This window comes from Acartia tonsa, chromosome 2 (assembly GCF_053477335.1).
Source record: "Acartia tonsa isolate MP-2025a chromosome 2, ASM5347733v1, whole genome shotgun sequence".
NCBI classification, from domain to species: Eukaryota; Metazoa; Arthropoda; class Copepoda; order Calanoida; family Acartiidae; genus Acartia; species Acartia tonsa.
The window spans coordinates 46,091,465-46,111,131 of NC_137261.1; the positions used below are offsets into that span (position 1 = coordinate 46,091,465).

General features: G+C 31.1%; 1 protein-coding gene across 1 annotated transcript in view; it reads left to right on the forward strand.

The window, feature by feature from the left end:
* Positions 1-4,372: 4,372 nt before the first annotated feature.
* The window catches only part of LOC145311994 (uncharacterized), a 137,573-nt gene continuing 122,278 nt past the window's right edge, over positions 4,373-19,667 (forward strand). Inside the window, exon 1 of the mRNA XM_080151068.1 lies at positions 4,373-4,562. The gene's annotated coding sequence lies outside the window, so the exon portion shown is untranslated. The remainder of the gene's footprint in view (positions 4,563-19,667) is intronic.

The following is a 19,667-nucleotide window of genomic DNA, read 5'->3' on the forward strand; positions in this document are numbered from 1 at the left end:
GCTAACCACCAGCGCACCTACAAATCACCTCTGAATCGCCCCGATTCAGCGCGGCATAAAAACGATTTAAAGATCGAGCTCAGGATACAGTAAAATGACAAACTTTCATTTTTAGGATTGGATTATAGAGATAATTTTTAAAAACCTTTCGCGTCAAAGAAGAGAAAAGTATGGAAATATAATCTAAAATTAGACAATATATAGGTGAAAGGAATTTTATATAATATTGAGTAAGCTATTATCATATTGTTTTTTTTTTCTCGATTCATTCATTTTTATGAATTTTTATTATGATATTAGCATATTCATATATAAAAAACTTATTTTGTACTTTTTTGTAATGATTCATAATCTGGAACGTGCAAAAATAACATGATTTTTTACAAGAATGACAACATCCATAAAAGTGATAAGACTCAACAAAAAATAAAGAGGCTTTCCTTCACCTGTTTCTGACTACCGTAACACCACAGCCACCCACCCTTTATTATTTATTTGTTTCAAGAAAAAAAACTTATTCCTAGTCCCTTCTCTAACCCTGCAGGGTAATATCACCTAAATTTTTAAAAATTCAATAAATTTATGCTATTTTACATAAAGAAACTTAAATTAAAAGGTCAACATATGACCTTCAGTGTAAAAGTACGTGTATTTATTTCTACTGCCAAAAATATATTTGAAGCTTTTAAGGTCAACTAAACCCAATTATTTGACTTTTAAAAACATACAGACATGGTGTTTTTATGAACGATTTGGGGCAGGGAAAAAAGATCCATAAATCAATTTTAAACCAGTATGTCAATCTCTGGTTAATGTCGATTATATGGGATCATATAAAAAGGAACATAGCTGACATATTATCATCTTGCTGAATTATGTAATTTGTTGATATTTTGTACACAAAAAAATATGTATAACAAGAAATATAGAACATCTTTGTCAATACAATTGTATTAGTACCTAGTTTATTCGCTTATGATAAAACAAAAATAACTCTTCATCAAAAAAATTTGTCATCAAAAATATGTGTTTATTTTGGCCGGGGTAATCTTCTTCCGGGCCTAAATCTCCTTGGGCGGGGAGGGTGAGTCGCTCCCCCCCCCCATCCTCAACCATGGACTAATTCAAAACTTATCTAAAGTGTGGACCTAACTATTTTTCATTTTTAACTCCTAATAATTATCCCTATGAATGACCTTTAAAGTTAAATGAAAGTATTTAGTGTACGCCAAAATTGATACATAAATTAGCACCCTAATAAGTAGCAGAGAAAAAGGGTTGCAAACATGAAAATGTTAAAGGATAATTATAATCCAATGGTTTATAGACAGCTTTCCGCGGATTGAAAAGTGAAAAATAACTAGACAAATTCCAGCATTTAAGTTTGAGAACAGTATGTTGAAGGCCCAGGCCAACAAAACTCGTATTAATTTTATAATTTTTATTTATTATTCGTAGAAAGTTGTCTATAATACGATGGATATATAACTTTTCAGTATGGCTCAGAACCGATTCTATTTGAGCGGATAATAATAGGTTTCAAAGCCATACTGTATGTAAAGTATAGTTTAGTACAGAAAATTTTAAAGAAAATTTTTTTATTTATCTTATGTTAGGTCATTCCAGATTAAATGGGAGGAAAACGAGTCCCGCATGGATAGTGACCCTTAGAGCTAAATCTTCCCGAATAGGCTAACAAGAATTTTTTTTCTAAATTGAAAAAAAATTATGTGGAGGTGTGTTAAGTGAGAAAAAGCGAAATCTAAAAGTTAAGAAGAAGTCAAAAAAGTAATACACAGCAAATTATAGGCTAATTACCAAATTACTTTAGACAACGAGAGAAAGAAAAAAATATAACTCTGAACGGTACTTGAAAAGAAAATACCATCATACATAGAGCTGTGCTTACGTTATAGATAGGTTGGGTTCTAAAAGATGTTGGTCACAGCAGATTATTCGTTTAGTTTAATCATAAAATTAGATGTAACACCAAAGAATCAAACTTATTAAAGCTCGGAGTATAATGTCTGTTGCACCGATATGACCTTTTTAAATTACTTATAACATTACATACATTACTGAAATTACCAACGGCTTTCAAAATCTCTCCCCATCAAAAGCTTTGTTAAAGATGAGTATTAGAAAAAGTAGTGAGAAAAAAAATAACGCTCTACACGCGTCAATTTAACAATCAATTGACGCTTGTTTTATTTTTAGTATGATGAGTAGGTATGGGGGGAAGGGTAGAAAGAAGGGTGTATCCCCCCCCCCCCTGATGAAAAACATCACATTTCTTGTTGTCTGTATTACACCCCCCTCGATTTTGGTTTAAGGAGTGGGTTGTCAATATTTTTGCCATTACAAAACTTGTACACGACATTGATTTAATTAAAGTATGATGCTGACGAAAACTAGTCCTAAATCCTATAAACTAAGTAACAGAATGTTTGTGCGTCAATTTTTTTGTATTTAATATGTATGTCTATTAAGATCTCGTGAACAGTTTTTTCTTGTTGTTCTACAATTTTCAGGGACGCTTAGTATAAATTAGAGCAGGTATTAGGCTATTTATAGGGATTATAGCCCCATGGAAAGAAAATATATCCTCTTTAATTTTTTTAAAACCATAAATATGTAGGGGAATGGAACACTTTATTCCCTGGTTAAAAAAAATACTTTTTTGAGTTACAAATTAGTATATGAAAACTAGTCTCTATTCGAGTCTGTGCGTCCTTTCTTTGGCTCATTTCTGCCCCGAAGGGCTTTCAAAAACTTGGACTGAGAATAAATTTAGACCTTAGAAAGGCCAACATATATACTTAGATCATATGGGTGTTTATATATTGTAACAAATAATATATAATTCATTAGCATGACCGCAACAAAAAGATAATATTGTTTTCAATAATTTCTTGACATACAAAATCAAGTTTTTGAAAGGCAATTTCGAAAGTGATTAATATCCTCTGGATTAGAACCAGTTCTCAGCCATACTGAAAAATCACGTATCGTAACATATAACAGACAATTTTCCACAAATATTATAATAAAAATCATAAAATTAATACTAGTTTTTGTTAGCCGGTGGGTTGGGGGGTTTCGACCGCTCGGGGCTAACAAAACTGGTTTTGATATCCACGGAAAACTGTCTATAATATCATGCAAAACTATTATCATTTCGTAAAAAAAAGTTAGAAGTAGAACGATGTTTGTCTGTCAGTCTGTTTGTTTGTAGCGAAGGATCTCGCTAACCGCTGAACCGATCGGGTTCTCCTTTACAGGGTAGCTTTTCATAGGTCCCGGGAAGGTTTATAACTATTTTTGGGGGGGTTGGGACACCCCTAACCCCCCCCCCAAAAAAAAAATGAAAATACCCCCCCCAAAATTTTTTTTTTTAATTTTTAAAAAAAATCTAAAACACGAAAAATTAGTTTGATAAAACCTCTTGGGGCAAAGCCCCTAGAGGCTAGGGGCGAAGCCGCTAGTATTGTATAAATGAACAATTTTTAAAATATATTTGCGGGTGGTGATAGGTAAGCGAGTGAGAAAGTGCATATACAGGAACTCCGTAGATACTGTAGACAATTATTTTCTATAAACTGTTTCAGAGATGTTGAAGTAATATTTTATGTTAGATTTTAAATTTCGGAGGTTTCTTTTGCTATTTCTAAAATATTTGCTTGATCTCGCTGATATGAATCTGTAGAGACCTTACGCCATATGTCAGCCATATATCTATAACTTCAACGAGATACCATTCCATATACATATTATATATGTGTCCCATACGAAACTGACTAATTCAATATGATCTAAATTAGCAAAATTTTAAAATAGCCTTTTTTTGAAGTGCAAATGATTTTTAGCCAAAGATGTTTTCATTTTAACCATTTTCGTTGTTAAGTAAAATGACTTTTACAAACTAAAAAGAAAAGATTAAATCAAAATTAAACTCATAAAAAGTTACCTAATCTTATAATAGAAAAATATCAAATTGGCTTTAATTTAACCTTTTTACTTAAGTTCATTAAGCACACTAATATTTTTTTCTTCTGGTCAAAGAACGTATATAAAACTATGCTGTTCAGTATTTCTTTTTTTTGTGGTATTGAATTCTAACTCCAAAATATCGACGGAGGTTTAGAAAAGATTTAGTAGGACGAACACAAAAGGGAAGTGGCGGACGTTAAAAAAGGGCGTCGTGCCACAACGATCCAAACCGTGTGGAATGCGTAATGCGTACACTTCAATGTGACGTCACTGACGCACATGGCACGTGTGAATAGATAGATAGTGACGCATCTGGCGTGGATAGATAGATATTGACGCACACCGCAACAGTATAGTAGACACAACGTTGAAATTATCATTTAGTTGTGTAGTGACGCTACAAGCGTTAAGTAGTAGATATTCTACAAAATTTCCATTACAAAAGTGTAGTTATTATTTTTCATTAAAAAGACCTAGAAAACTTGATTATATAAAAAGTAAAAAAGTGATTTTTCAAGTTTACTGCTACGAGACGAACACAACTCATTTAGAGAAATACGAAAAAATCAAAGGTATTGTCTTTAAGTCGATTCTTTTTATTTTTTTCTAAAAAATTAAGTGTAAAATTTATATGAAATTTAATAGAATAGAAATATTGATAGAACTGTCCTATTTCTTTTAACCTATTATCAAACCAATTTAAAAGTCTTTATTGGGCTATTATTTTTTATTTCTTATGAATTATACCAAAAAAAACCTTATGATGTACATTTTGGAAATGAATTTAGACATTAATTTGATATCTACTACATGTAGATTTAGCAAAATTAAATGTTATAATTTAATGTAGTGGCGTACAGAGGTTTTTCCAGGCGGTGAAAATTTTAATACCCCTCTAAGGTTTTTGACACCCCTCTTGATCCTGAATGGAGGGGAGAGTAGAGGGGTGTATTACAGACAACAAGAGAGGTGTATTAAGTGTCAGGGGTTGGATAACCTCCCCCCCCCCCCCCTACTGGGTGTCCAACCACCCAATGAAAAGTCAAAAAAGTAAAATTTAACAATACATATTTACAAGAACATAGAATATCACATGGTTTGAAATGAATTAAATAAACTAAAACCATATTTTGTTATAAAATAGCGTAGCTTCTCAATTACTAACTTCGTTGAACAGCTTTTCATCTGTTTTTAGGTTTTTACAACTTATTTTCTAGTTTTATATATAATTTATTTTTATAAATTTGAAAGCCCCCTTTTATATTTTTTGCTAAAAATAATTAAATTCGCTACTTGTGAATGTTGTCATCCTTATTTATTGATTATTTGTTCCTCAACATAATAATGGATATATTATATAAATGGACAGGAGAAAATTTGTCGTTTACTTAGCTTGTTAATATGGACCTCATTTAATGGTTGGTTCGTTCATCCAGTCGGATGGGAGGGGTTGATATAAATGGTGGGGGTATAGTTATTTTAGCCAGTATTACTTTATCAGAGTACATGAAAATCTGGTGCAACATCCAAGTAATAAAATATCTATTTACACAATATTAGCTAAATCTAATGACATTTCGGTGGTTTAGCCATTTAATTAAATGTCAACGAGAAGTAGAGCAACATCGTTTCCCTATTGATATGGTTTTAAAACAGGGAGGGAGGGACATTTTGCTGTTTGAGTCCCCAAAGTTTTTTGATGGCTCAACATCTTTGGAGACTTTTATTGAAATTTATTTGGTTGGTTCGTTGATTTGAGTGTCCAAACATTTCAACCACTTATTGTATCTACATATTGGGTACTTTTGTATATTATCATTTGGGATGTAAATCAATTTATCGGCCAATGTCTTATCTCTTTAGAACCAAAACGAAGCTTCTTTACAACTAAGTCATGACCTTCCAAGACGTCTGAAGATCTGCCTTATTTATTATCAGAAATTTAGAATTATAAAAAAATATATTTAATTTTAGTGTATCAACTACATATATGACAAAGATGTAACATTTACTAATTCATAGATTATACCAGTTTCAAATAAAAAAGGGACATTTTTCTCCAGAATTATTGATGAATCATGAATTGATGAAATATTACCTAATTTTTATCTCTAGTGGATAACATCGTTCTTGCTTGTATGTGACTGGAAAAAAGTGTTCAATAAATTAAAGCATATCTCCTTTTTTATTAACCTTTATTAAGGTTGATCTTTTATTTAATTAAATAAATACCTCTTAACATTTAACAGTTATAAATGTACTATATTTTCTTTCATTTAAATCTTTTTAAAAATCTTCTTACTGGTAGATTAAAATACCACAAAAAAGCAGAAGTATGAAATCGTAAATAATTTAAATAGTGTAATGGTTAATCTATTACCGTTTTCGCTGGTTTAAAGCAGAAATTAAACCATTTGTTGGCCTTTAATTATTTGTTAAACATATGTATTTTCAAATAATAATTTTTTACTAAACATGAGTAGCAGAATCCAGGTTGACAGTACCATAGCTTCAGGCAGACAGTCAGACAGACAAGCATTAAAAATACTTTGAATAATACCTAGTCAGCTAGCTAAGAATGGTCTAATTGTAAATGATTTAATAGTTTTTGTTCATTATTCGAATATTAATAAAACATTGCCTTAGGAATTCTTAAAAGTCCAGAGGCTTTTTCTTAATATTGATGGTATCATTATTCATATAAAAAAAAACATTGATAAGATCTTAAGGAGAGAATGATTACAAAAGAAAAAGAAAAAATCTTGTCAATGGAAAAATGTATTCAGGTGTGACATCCGAAGTGAATTAAAGATTAGCTTCGCTTCTAAAAAAAACTTTTTATTGATATTTAAAGATGAAGAGACAGACAGACAAACTTAAACTAGACAGATAGATTTAAACCAGACAGACAGAAAACAAATAGAACTACAGGTAAAAAGAACATTGGGAAATAGGACAGACAGAGTGAAGCCAGATCAGCTTATACCAACAATGAAATTAATTCGAAAAAAATCCCAAAACCTATACATGTTTTTCAGCTGTCTTTGGGGCGAAACAAAAAAGTAGAATTGACGATCTTTCCATCTAACCCAAACATTATTTCAGATATCTTATTCGCTTGTTGGTTATACCCTATTCCTGAAACAAGAGGTGGATTCTTAAAAAAACAAATTGCCCCACTAATCGCTTAGTGGGGCAAAATTATTTTTATGAAATATCCACCAAAATCACATTAAAAATCTACAAAAATTAAACAAAATCATAGAAGGGTTATTAACATAAGATTTTATTTAATTTTTGTAGATTTTTTATGTGATTTTGGAGGATTTTTCACAAAAACAATTTTTTAGTGGGGCAATTTTTTTTTAAGAATCCACCTCAGATATGCAGACAACGAATAGAAAGACAAATACAGACTAATTTGAAATAGACAAAGAAAGTATTATTGAGACATTGACAAAATAAGTTTTATCCTATTAAATAAAGTAGTAAGTTTTTGACAGATTGACAGATTGAGTCATCCAATTTATGAAAGCTTCTATAATTAAAGGTTGGTGTGTCTGATTTTTCTTTCACATCGAATATAGAGCTAGTGAAACTAGGAGCGAAGATTAATTGGCAGTTTCCCTGGTCGAGTAGAGTAACATCGACCCTCCCCTGTTTAAAAAAGTGTAAATGGTGGGGGGAGTGAAGCTTTCGTACTACCTTATTCAAAAATTGAAAAAAATTGAAAAACAAATTTTCTAAGAGGATAACGCCGAAAAATGTTACGCATACCGTTAGAATTGTCATAAACTCTAGTTTTTGAAAATAAACGTAACACATACAGGCTATTTGTAGTATAGAAGCTACATGGAAAATGTGAGAAATGTTGAAAATTTAATTTTTAGTAAGTTGGAACATTTTACCACGTAGCTCCTAAACTATACATAGCACAGGAACTTAAACATCTAAAAACTAGAGTTTATGGCGATTCTAACGATATGCATAACATTTTTCTACTATTAACACAAGCCGCGCTATTTGATTTTTAAAAATGTTCGCATTTTTGCAAACCCTTTAAATTAGTCATGATCCAAAAATCTTCCAAAATAGGTACTGTGGAAAAACCGGTTTTTAAGGCAGAATTTGTTGAAAATCGCCAAATATTTTTTTCTTATACAAAATGTCCCACATCAATGAAGAAATTAAGAAATGGATTATTAATTTCTGTCAATGACAAGTGGGTTAAATTAAGCAATACTTTTAACTTATTAAAAAAAACACCCTGTACTTCTGAGAACTGGTTCTAATTTTGCGGCTATTAAAAGGTTTCGCAAATAAAATTAGTTATTGGTTGAAGGATAAGATGTGTATGTTATTGCCCTTAGTGACCATTTAAGGTTTTTTTCAAAAACTCTTTTTTCACATTTTCAACATGTTATATTGGATCTACTGCAGTTCACGGTAAAATATTGCTGGTAACGAATATTGCCACAAATCTGTGAATTTTAAAGGCTGCTAGCTGCAAACGGCTAAACGTTACCATGCCCACACACTGTTTCACTGTTTTAAGCAGCATAAAATGGCCTACAAATAATCTGGAATAGTCATAAATCAATAATGCATAATTATCTCGCAGTGCAGAAAAATGCGCGAAAAATGCCTATTTTACGCGTTTTTTCTTCAGTGAAGCTTTCCCTGTGCATCATTTGATCTTGGCTATTCCAGATTATTTGTAGGCCTTCTTAAACCGCTCAAAATGGTGTGCGGGTATGATCTGTACGATCAGCCGTTTGGCAGCTAGCAGCCTTTAAAATTCATAGATTTTTGGCAATATTCTTTACCAGCAATATTTTACCGTGAACTGCAGTAGATCCAAAAATGTTAGCTTTGATAACTTATCTGTATCATTGGCTTAAAACTTTTGGTACTTTTATAAAATTTCTATTGGTTTCTACAACACTATTAGTGTCTAAAGTTTTAAACTAATAATTTAAATCTACAGAAGAGGTTATATTGTTTATCATCATTAGGGTTGAGTTTATATCTCTTCCTGAAAATGATTATCTCTCCTTGCTATTGATAATAATATTCTTGTTTGTTTGTATTAGAATGCAGAGTATACAGTAGCTTACAAAAGCTTAACCTTACTTTTTCAATACCAAATCCTTTTGCGCGAACCTTTATAATGTGAAAAAATGGTGGATATTGTAAATAAATTGTGTTTTTTTAATTTGCATGAAGACTATAATAAAAAAAATTATGAAGCCATTGGACAAACTACCTTAGAAATATTTATACATTGATTCTTAGAAAAAGAATACTTTCAAAATTCATGTTTGACGTATTTTATCCCACTGTGACCCACCACAAAGCTGTTATATATTTAGTGTGTTCAAGACTCTTAAATTGTATATATTCTGTAGGCTTAGGCTGTATAAATTTGGCTCTTTGGAGGTGGCATCCACTAACATAAGATAGATAATCAGAAGAATATTTTTAAGTGGGGTAATCTGAAAGGCAAAAACAAATTCATTTACAAATACTAGAAATTCTTTAAATTTGAAATTTTAATTGGCATTTGTTGTTAAAATAAGACATCCATAAAATTGTTTCCCGAAAAATATCAGGCAGATTAGAACCTTATATCTCCCATTTTAAAAAATCATGTATAGCATCTATTCAGTATTCATAGACAATTTTCCACAAATATTAAACTAAAAATAAAAAAATAATTACTAGTTTGGTTAGAAAAGTCGTTCGGCCCCTATGGGATTGTTCTTATAATTTATCATTTTAATATCCACGGAAATCTGTCTAATACGAAGCGATTAATAACTTATATTTGCCCTTTTATACTATTAATTATTAAGAACTCTTGTCTGGCAGCCCTGTTGTCATGGCGTATATCCATGATCTTTAAAATAGGCCGAGCATTAAAGTGCATTTAAAGGTACAATCCATAGCATTTTTATGTTGTAAGTCTTATCATAAAAATTTAAAGTGGACTATTACAGTAGGTTTTTTGTAAATGGTACGAATTGTCCATCTTTTTATAGTTAAGGTCGTCAGCTGAGACCTATTGAATTTTGATCGGTTGGTTCATTAAACTGAGTGTCGAAATTTTCAACCAACAATCTACAAATTTTGTGTATTATCATTGGAGATGTACATAAATTTATCGGCCATTGTTTTATCACTTTATATCTCTAAAACTTATGTCAAATTAGCGAAATTTAGTGTTACAAAAATGTCTATAAATAAAATGAAGCTTGGGACTTTACCTTTAACCCCATCACATCAGTGACTTCCCGACTAGCCCCATAAATAGAGCAAAATACATATACATTAATTGTTTATTTAATGTTACCAATAGTTATAATAGTTCAGCAAATTAAACTTACTTTACAAAACTATTTCTTTTTGCTTTCAAATCAAATTAAATTGTTTAGACAATTGTCTAATTTTAATAATTTTTCTATCGTTTTCAAATCTGTTTCAAATACCTTTATATTTTGCTATATACTGATTTGCTTTTTTTTATACATGAACACCAAATTTATGTAATATTGAAAAATTCTCTGACTATCATCATACTAAACTCCATACAAAAATGCATAATCAATATATATAAAAATGTATATTTATATATATGATAGCTTGTTAATAGATTTTAAAGGATTTTTTCGACCGTTAGAATTTTTTAAGGAAACCAGCAGCTACGCACCTAGCATCTGGAGGCTTAGTATTCGCCAAAAGGGTATGAAAACCCATTCTAAGATTTAAATCTGAAAATAAAATAGCCTAAAACCATCTCAGGACGTATGTGAAGCTTATATAGAATAAAGAAACCAATCAGTTTAGTGCTTACTGAGATCTTAAGCTTCAGACTAAAAAAACTTACTACATATATGTGAAAGGAAATGAGACTTGGCCACCGAGCTGCAATAAAACTGGTCGGCTTCACTAAGCCCTTAAAGATTTTGATATTTTTGGAAAAACTATTTTACCACAATTTATTGCCATCTTCTAAGTACATTACTTTAATCTACTTATTATTTGACAGAAATTATAAAATGATGATTACATTTTACATGCTTTTTATCCTTATTTGTTAAGGATCAATGAATATAGTCAACAAGAATGGATATATTATTACTAGGATGTTACACCAGATTTTCATGTTCTCTAATAAAGTGAAACTCGCAGGGGGCTAAAATAATGATACCCCCTATCCACCCCCTTTACCCTTCCTACTCGATGAAAGACCTGACAATTTTTGCCCTGGCATAATATCCACGTATATTCTATATCCATTTCAACAAAATATAATTTTAACAGTACTCACTTTTTGAAACTAGATCACATTGTAAAATTGTATATACAAGGATTATAGCATCCATAAAAGACAAAGCTCTCCACAGTGCTTAGTGACGCTTCTTGAATTATTTTAGTATTACAAGAACTTTCAGAAAGGGTTTGACGATGCTAACTCTAAATCTGCGATCAGAGATATACGTTATGACAAAGGGAATGACAGACGTACAGACTCATCCTAAATGTAGCAAGGTTGAGCTACGCTAATGGTATTATTAGACTTACACTGTATCATATGGAATGCATAGCTTATTAGCTCGAAAATTTATTTTAGCAAAAACATAGGATGTACTTTATATTATTATATATATTTGGCTAGAAATTAGTTTGCAATGAAAATTAAACAAAATTATAAACAATTTTATTTGCGGTTTCCCAATCCCTTTTTGAGCAAAGAACCACCTCCACCCCCACGCCCGATCTATATTTTGAAATAATTTGTAAATAAGGGGCGACAATTTTCAATTGTTTATTACTTTAGGTCAGATAGGTTAGGTTATATTGGCTACAGGAAGGCCCTGTAGAGTTAGACCACTGCATGTATAAACCCGCAAAGGACAGAGGCCTCCGCAGTGGTTAGTCATCAGAAAAAAAACTACCACTTCCCCAGACCCCTCCCCCTTCTACTTGTTTCTCATTTATTAAACAATATGGTAAAGTGCTCGATAAGTACTTTGAGGGTAAGCACCATTTTATATTTTTTATAAGGTGCAATTAGTTTAATCAAAGTTATTGTGTCTTTAGGACAGGTATTAACATTAAACAATTAAAAAAACAAGGATTCATTTTAAGTCATATAGTAGACAATTTTCTAAAAATATGATTTTAAAAGTGTTCAATGCAGCAGATATTTAGATTTGTGACATTATCTTTAATACAGGGTGTTCATTGAATGGATAATTTCCAAATAAAAACTAGATTTGGTGCACACTTATGGAAGCCATTGTATCAAAGCAAAATATTCTAATAATATGAAACAAAATATTTATACATTGTCAACCCTAAAGTAATATAATGGATATATTATTACTTAGATGTTACACCAGATTTTTATGTTCCCTAATAAATTTAAACTCGCAATGGATTAAAATAAGAATATCCCCCATCTACCCCCTTTACCCTGCGCTCCTACTGGATGAACGAACGGACCAATAATTGAGGTCCATATTAGCAAGCTAAATTGACAACAAATTTTCCCCTGTCAATATATCCACGTATATCCTATATCCATTACCCTTTAATATTCTTTCCATCCACCCTGTAGATGTTATGTTGATATAGCTAGTGCCAAGTTATGAAAAAGATTAGGCCACAAACTCACAGATTTATCATAATTCATATAGGCAAGGCTTAGATACATACAAATTTAGGTAGATAGATAGATACAAATGTAGGTATATAGATAGATACAAATGTAGATATATAGAAAGATTATGTATAGATAGATACTAATGTAGATATATAGATATATAGATAGATACAAATTTAGATAGATAGATATATACAAATGTAGATACATAGATAGATACAAATGTAGATTATTTTTTAAAATTATGTATTTGTAATTTCAATATTTAAAAAATCCTCTAAATTTAATTGAAAAAATCTATTAATTCTAATATTATTGTCAGTATTAAATTGTAACTGAAGATTGCTTAATGCATGAAACATGATGTTTTACAAATAAACTTTTGTTCATTCTATGTGGACTATACAAATGGAGATATATAGATGGATACAAATATAGATACATAGATAGATACAAATATAGATACATAGATAGATACAAATGTAGATATATAGATAGATACAAATGTAGATAAATAGATAGATACAAATGTAGATAAATAGATAGATACAAATGTAGATATATAGATACATACAAATGAAGATATATAGATACATACAATTTACAAATGTAGATATATAGATAGATACAAATTTAGATAGATAGATATATACAAATGTAGATACATAGATAGATACAAATGTAGATATATAGATAGATACAAATATAGATACAAATATCCTTACCCTTTAGAAAACAATTATCTCTAGATGCTAGGGGCGCAGCCACGAGTAGATAAATATCAATAATAGAGAGATATTTAGATTGAGAAAAAGTTAATCTCCTGATCAATCATACCTCAGCCTGGCATAAACTCTAGTACAAAAAGATTGATTAAAACTAGACTAATCAACACTTTTTATCAAACATAAATTGTTTCAATGTCTATCCATTTATAATTTTCACTACTGGCTGCGCCTTTAGTTTTGAAGCTGAATTAAACTATATTGAATTGTAGTTTATCTTATAATTTATCTTAAAACATATGTAATTCTTCTAAAAACCTATATCGACCATTAACATGAAATTTTTGGAATCATAGGGCACTAACATACGAACACAACAGTGATCCAAAGCGATTAGTCGATGGCCGATAAATTGATATACCTCCCCAATGATTATAACAAAATTACCCCATCTGTATATTCCAACTAGTGGTTAAAACGTCTGAACACTCAACTTAACGAACCAACCAATCAAAATTCTTTAAAAGTCCCCAACTTTGTTAAGCCATCGAATAATAAAACTTTATTATAAAACTTTAGGGACTGGTGTAATAAACAGCCTAGTGTTCCCTTCCTCTCTGCGAACACACAGAAGGACACACATTAGGATATATAAGTTGGAAGGAATTTTAATGTTAGGCGGAGATTTGAAATCTGCAAATTTTAAGGATTTTTTATAAAATTCGTTATTTGTATAATTCTTTATCTAAAAGCGGAAATAGAGTTTAAGTTAATTAATTTTGACCAATAGGATAGGTGGATTAGAAACTACCTGCGCTCTAATTGGATGAATGATGTACGAAACTTAAGCATCTCCAATCAGAGCGCAGATAGTTTTCCATCCACCAATCACAGATGTCAAAATTAATTAACTTAAATTGTATTTCCGCTTTTAGATAAAGAATTATACAAAAAACGAATTTTATAAAAAATCCTTAAAATTTGATGCAGTTTTCAAATCTCCCACTAACATTAAAATTCCTTCAAACTTATATATCCTAACACACATATAATTATTTTCGTAAATAGAGCACTAGTATACATGTCCCCTTAAAGTGCATGATTCTGCAAACCTATTCAATCATTATAATCATTTCTATCTATAGAGGTTAAGAAACCTTCATTTTACCAGGAATCTAAGGGATAAGAAAATGGCTGAATTAATTAACTTAATGAACCAACCAATTAAAATTCAACGTTAAGCCAACGAATAAGAAAATGATATTATAAAACTTTGATGTAAATAGTGTAATAAACAGCCCAATATCCCTTTCCTCCCTGCATTTTAACATTCTTTTAGTAACTTAGAGTTACTTGTTAAATACAAAGATTTTCTGTTATTGGGTCTGTCTGTCCGTCCGTATATTTGTATTGTATAGCTCAAATAGGTAATCAATGTATAAAGAACCCTCCTATCCATTTTAAACTTGATCCTATAATCTTATTAACTTGCTTAATATTGTAACTCCTATGACAATTAGGGAAGCAGCTAATAATGATTTCTGATTTATCGAAGCATTGCTTTTATGGTTTTTGTCATCCTTGTTAATTATAAATCTTGAGAAATACTGGATATATCTTGTATATTTAATGTCAATTTCATGCAGAATTTAGTCATCAGAAATTTTCAATTTTGTGATTCTAGTAACGCAGCTGCTCCATAACTATGTCATTTCAGTCTGTTCGTTGTTTGATCACTCAATTACTTTATTATTGTGTGCTATTGTTTTAATACAGAACATTGTAATCTTACAAATGCTAGGCTACTTTCTGGTAACGATTATAGAGTTGCTACGTTTTCTAAATCGTATCTATTTTTAAGAGGAATCCCCATGCAACGTTTGAAATCGATAGAACAATTCTAACATTATAGATTGAGGAAAAGAGCTATGTGTTACGGACGGTAGGTTGCATGGATGGATAGACCGACCCTAATTATAGAAAAGCTTTGCTTTAAAGAACTTATATTTTTTTTATTTTTTTAGGTAAGCAAAGAAGAATTTGTATTTTTGTTTTCCGTATGGTGGGGTTAAGCTAACTCTGTTGTATAAAAGTAAAGCTCTGAAATCAGAAGGAAGTACAAACGAACAATAACCCTTGTAGAGTGTCAGAAATTAATAAGCAGAACATAAATTTGTCTCAACAAAATTTTACATTTTGTAACGAAATGCGTAAATATCGGATAACGTAATATAGCATTCTTAGATTTTTAGGATTTGGTTATAGAGATGCTTCGATTATATAACAAAAAGCTTTTTCCAAAAAAGTTTAAAATCAGCATTTTGTAAATGAACGTACAGACTTTTTAGTAACAATTATAGAGTTGCTACGCTTTCCAAATCGTACCTAACTGTGATAGGAATCATCATGCACAGTTTGAAAGCAATACGACAATTCTAGTACTTTCTAGTAACAATTATAGAGTTGCTACGCTTTCCAAATCGTACCTAACTGTGATAGGAATCATCATGCACAGTTTGAAAGCAATACGACAATTCTAACATGTATAGATTTATTAAAAGGACTATCTGTTACGGACGAACATACAAACCTATCCTAATTATAGAAAAGCCTTGCTTTTAAAAAGTGTCTTGTTAGATGTAATTTTATCCCTCAAATAGACTTATTTGTTGCAATTAGGCCCAGAGATTTTTTAGAATCGCATGTCAAGAACCGTTGCGGAAAAATGACGCTTTAATGGAATCTGATACTTTAAATCGAGGCTTTTTAGCCAGTTCTGAAGTCAGTTGGATGAATTATAATACTAAAAAGTAACAGTCTAGTTTGGGGATCAATTCTTCTGAATTTTTTTAGAATTGAACAAGTCTAAAAACAACCGTAACTTTCAATCATTAGACATAAAACACACGATTTTTATATAGTTGCCTTTTTAGCAGTAAATTTTCTTTAATCTTATCAGCTGTTGTCAACGTAAATATCAGTTATGATTAGCCCTTTCCACATAACAATTTTCCAACAATTTAAAAATTGAAATATTTCATATTTATATCTTAAAACTATTTTAGTGTATTTCTATAAATCTATGATTTTTTTCCATCTTTCCATCTATGTCTCCATGTAGAATAACTTGTATGAGATGCTTTAAAATTAGAGCATAAAAGATGGGTTTTCATAGTCGGATACTTTGATGATGTCTTTCCCACTTATTGTTAACAAATAAAGTGTGTGTTGATGTTTAAGATTGCTTCAGTAAGGACAAAATAAATATTAGAATGGATTGAAATATAACGTTGTTTTTTTAGGGGCTTCTATAGGGGCACGTAAATATTTTTCTTTTCAATCTATGTTAGGATCAGCTGTTGATTAACATTAACAATTTAACATAATATCAGCTGTTTACCAAAAATATCCTCTGGGCGCTTTATATTTTTTTGATTTCTCTTGGGAGGGTAATTGTAACCTCTCCCAAAATAGCTATAAACCTACACAGGACCATGAGGAACTTCACTGTAAAGGATCACCATATCGGTTCAGTGGTTAGCGAGATCCTTCTCAGTACACACAGATTTGTTTATACCTAGTTTTGTTAACTTTTATAATTAAATATTATTTAAGAATCGAACTGTGTCTAAATGTCACATAGAGCGCATCTAAAACCGTACGCGCCTTACATAAATTCTTATAGATAGATAATCATATATGTTTCTTGAAAACAACGGGAATTAAGTTTGCAATGCAAAAGTGACCATTTTATATAGTATCGGAAAAATAGAATGATTTTAAATCTTGCTTTAGATAACTTATCGAAATAAAATGATTTATCCTAACATAAAAGTAACAGACCCTCTGTTTGTGTGTACTGAAGGTCACCGCTGAACTGATATGATTCTCCTTTAAAATATAGCTTCACTTGGGAAGTCATGTATTTATTTGCATTTTGTTTTTTATTGGCGTTAGAGTTCATTAAAGCTAAACTTTAAAAAAAAAACTTTATTGTAATATCTAAGCTGTATTAAATAAACATAAAATAATATGAAATAATCTTCATAAACAAGCATAGAGATCAGTTAACTTAGCTTAAGTCAGGGATAAGGGGAAAAGTAAGAGATAAAATGTATAATGGAAGCTGCGTCTGGGATCTAAAGGGATAAGACAATGGCCTATAAATTGACATACCTACCCAATGATGATACATAATATTACACATTCTGTAGATTACAATTAGTGGTTGAAAAATTTGGACAATCAACTTAATGAACCAACCAATCAAAATTCAATGAAAGTTCCCAAGGGTGTCAATCCAACGAATGAGGAAGCACTATCATAAGACTTTGGGGACTAGTGTAAACTTCCCAATGTTCCGTCCCTCCCTAAATGTTAGCAAAATGGTATGTTGGCATGTTCGCGCATACAAGACAAAGAGGGATTGTTGTAGTTGTAAAGAAGCTTTGCTCCTGATAAGTTATGGGAGAAAATAATAAAGAAAATTAATATACATACAAAAGGATTGAATAAATAAAAAAGAACAATACAGACAAAGGATGGTGGGGACATTAAAAGTAAAAGAATAGAGGGGCACAATCTAACTCCACCCACCGACTCTGTATTTGGTCTTTGAAATAAGCCAATTATAATAGAACAGTAAATTAAAACACAGCAAAGTCCCTACAAAACAACAGAAAGCCATTTGTTAGCAGACAAAAAGGTTCTCACCACTTAGGCCAGGTAGTTGTCTGAATTATACATCTATACTTATACATTTATTATACGTTAAACAGAAAGAAAGATGGAAAAAAAACGTAAAATAGGAGAGATAGGAAATATATTTTTCTATCTGTACACTAAGATATTTCTTACCGATTGCAATGCAATGTGCCGGTTAAGTTATATTTTCAGAAAAGCTTCATATAGACTATGGGCTTTTTCATCTGTTAGGGGGAGGTTAAGTCAAACTTCAAAAAAAGAAATTATTACCCTACACAAAACTGTTCTTTTCTAAATTAATATTTATGGTTGGTGGGGAGGAGGGGTGTAATGGTATCCCTGGAGGCTAGGAGCGTTGCTGCTAGACGGAGAAAGATGGATAATAAGTAACATGAATTGGATTTTGCATATAAATTGAAAGGTAACTCAACAAAACGACTAAAAAAATTATTTTCATCACTTTTACACATAAAACAAGCATTATATCATGCAAAGAAAAAAACATTAGCGGATTTCGTAGTATTTTCACAAAATCTTTTCTCCTTTTTCTGCGTGGAGCTCTAATCCTACAGGGCCAGTCAAAAGCTACTGGGAAAATACGACGAAACCCGGTACTTCGTTTTCTTTCCATGATCCGAAGTATTTTATAAAGTTAAATGTAGAATTTGCTGAAATTTAATAATATTTTTTGGTTATAGTTTGAAAGATTGAATTGAATGGTTATGAAAATGATTGGAGTAACCAAATCTATAATAAGACTGAAATAATAATATAATGAGACCATTGTTTCTACAGCTTTTGTGTCTTTATGCATGGAATATCATGAAAAATAGCACGGCTCGTTTTCCAGTTTTTCTTTCTTTGTAAGAAAGAGAAAATATGGGGCAAATTTTTGTTACATTCCTTTTATATTTTGAAATACAAAATACAGAATTTGTACGATAAAAGTTAATATTAATTATTGGTTTCCTTCATAGTGCCAGTCGAGCACTGTAACCCCCCACCACCCTTTTTTAAAAAGTTAAAATAAAAAAAAAATTTGTTTTTATCTACACCAATCTCCTTTGGAGGGCCTTAACCCTACGAGGCTACCAAGTTCCCAATATTACCCAACCTAACCTGAACTAAAACAATAAGTAACCCCCTCCTCCCTCCTTTAGTTCAATTTATTACAAAACATTTGGGTTTTGAAAAAAATGGACCTGGCTAATAATCATTTATAATGCAGAAATTTATGTGGTTTTTTGGTAGGGTGGTGGTGGTGGGGTGCGGCTGAAAAAGGGAATGAAAAAGAAGACTTAGTTTCAATCATATGTATGCAATTGGCATAAAAAGGATGACAACATGCATAGAAATAGAAACAATTTATTCTATTTGACTTTAAAGTTCTAGTGATTCAAAATAAGTCTTATTTAGGACAAGGTAACTTCTGTCGTAATAGATGTCCAAGGGGGGGGGGGTAAAGTGGAGATTACCCCCCCCCCCATTTAAAATTTACCCCTACCCTGGGGTTGCCGTAGGCACCCTCAACCATTTAGGAGGGGGTATTTACCCCCCCCCCCTCCAAACAATTTTGGGGG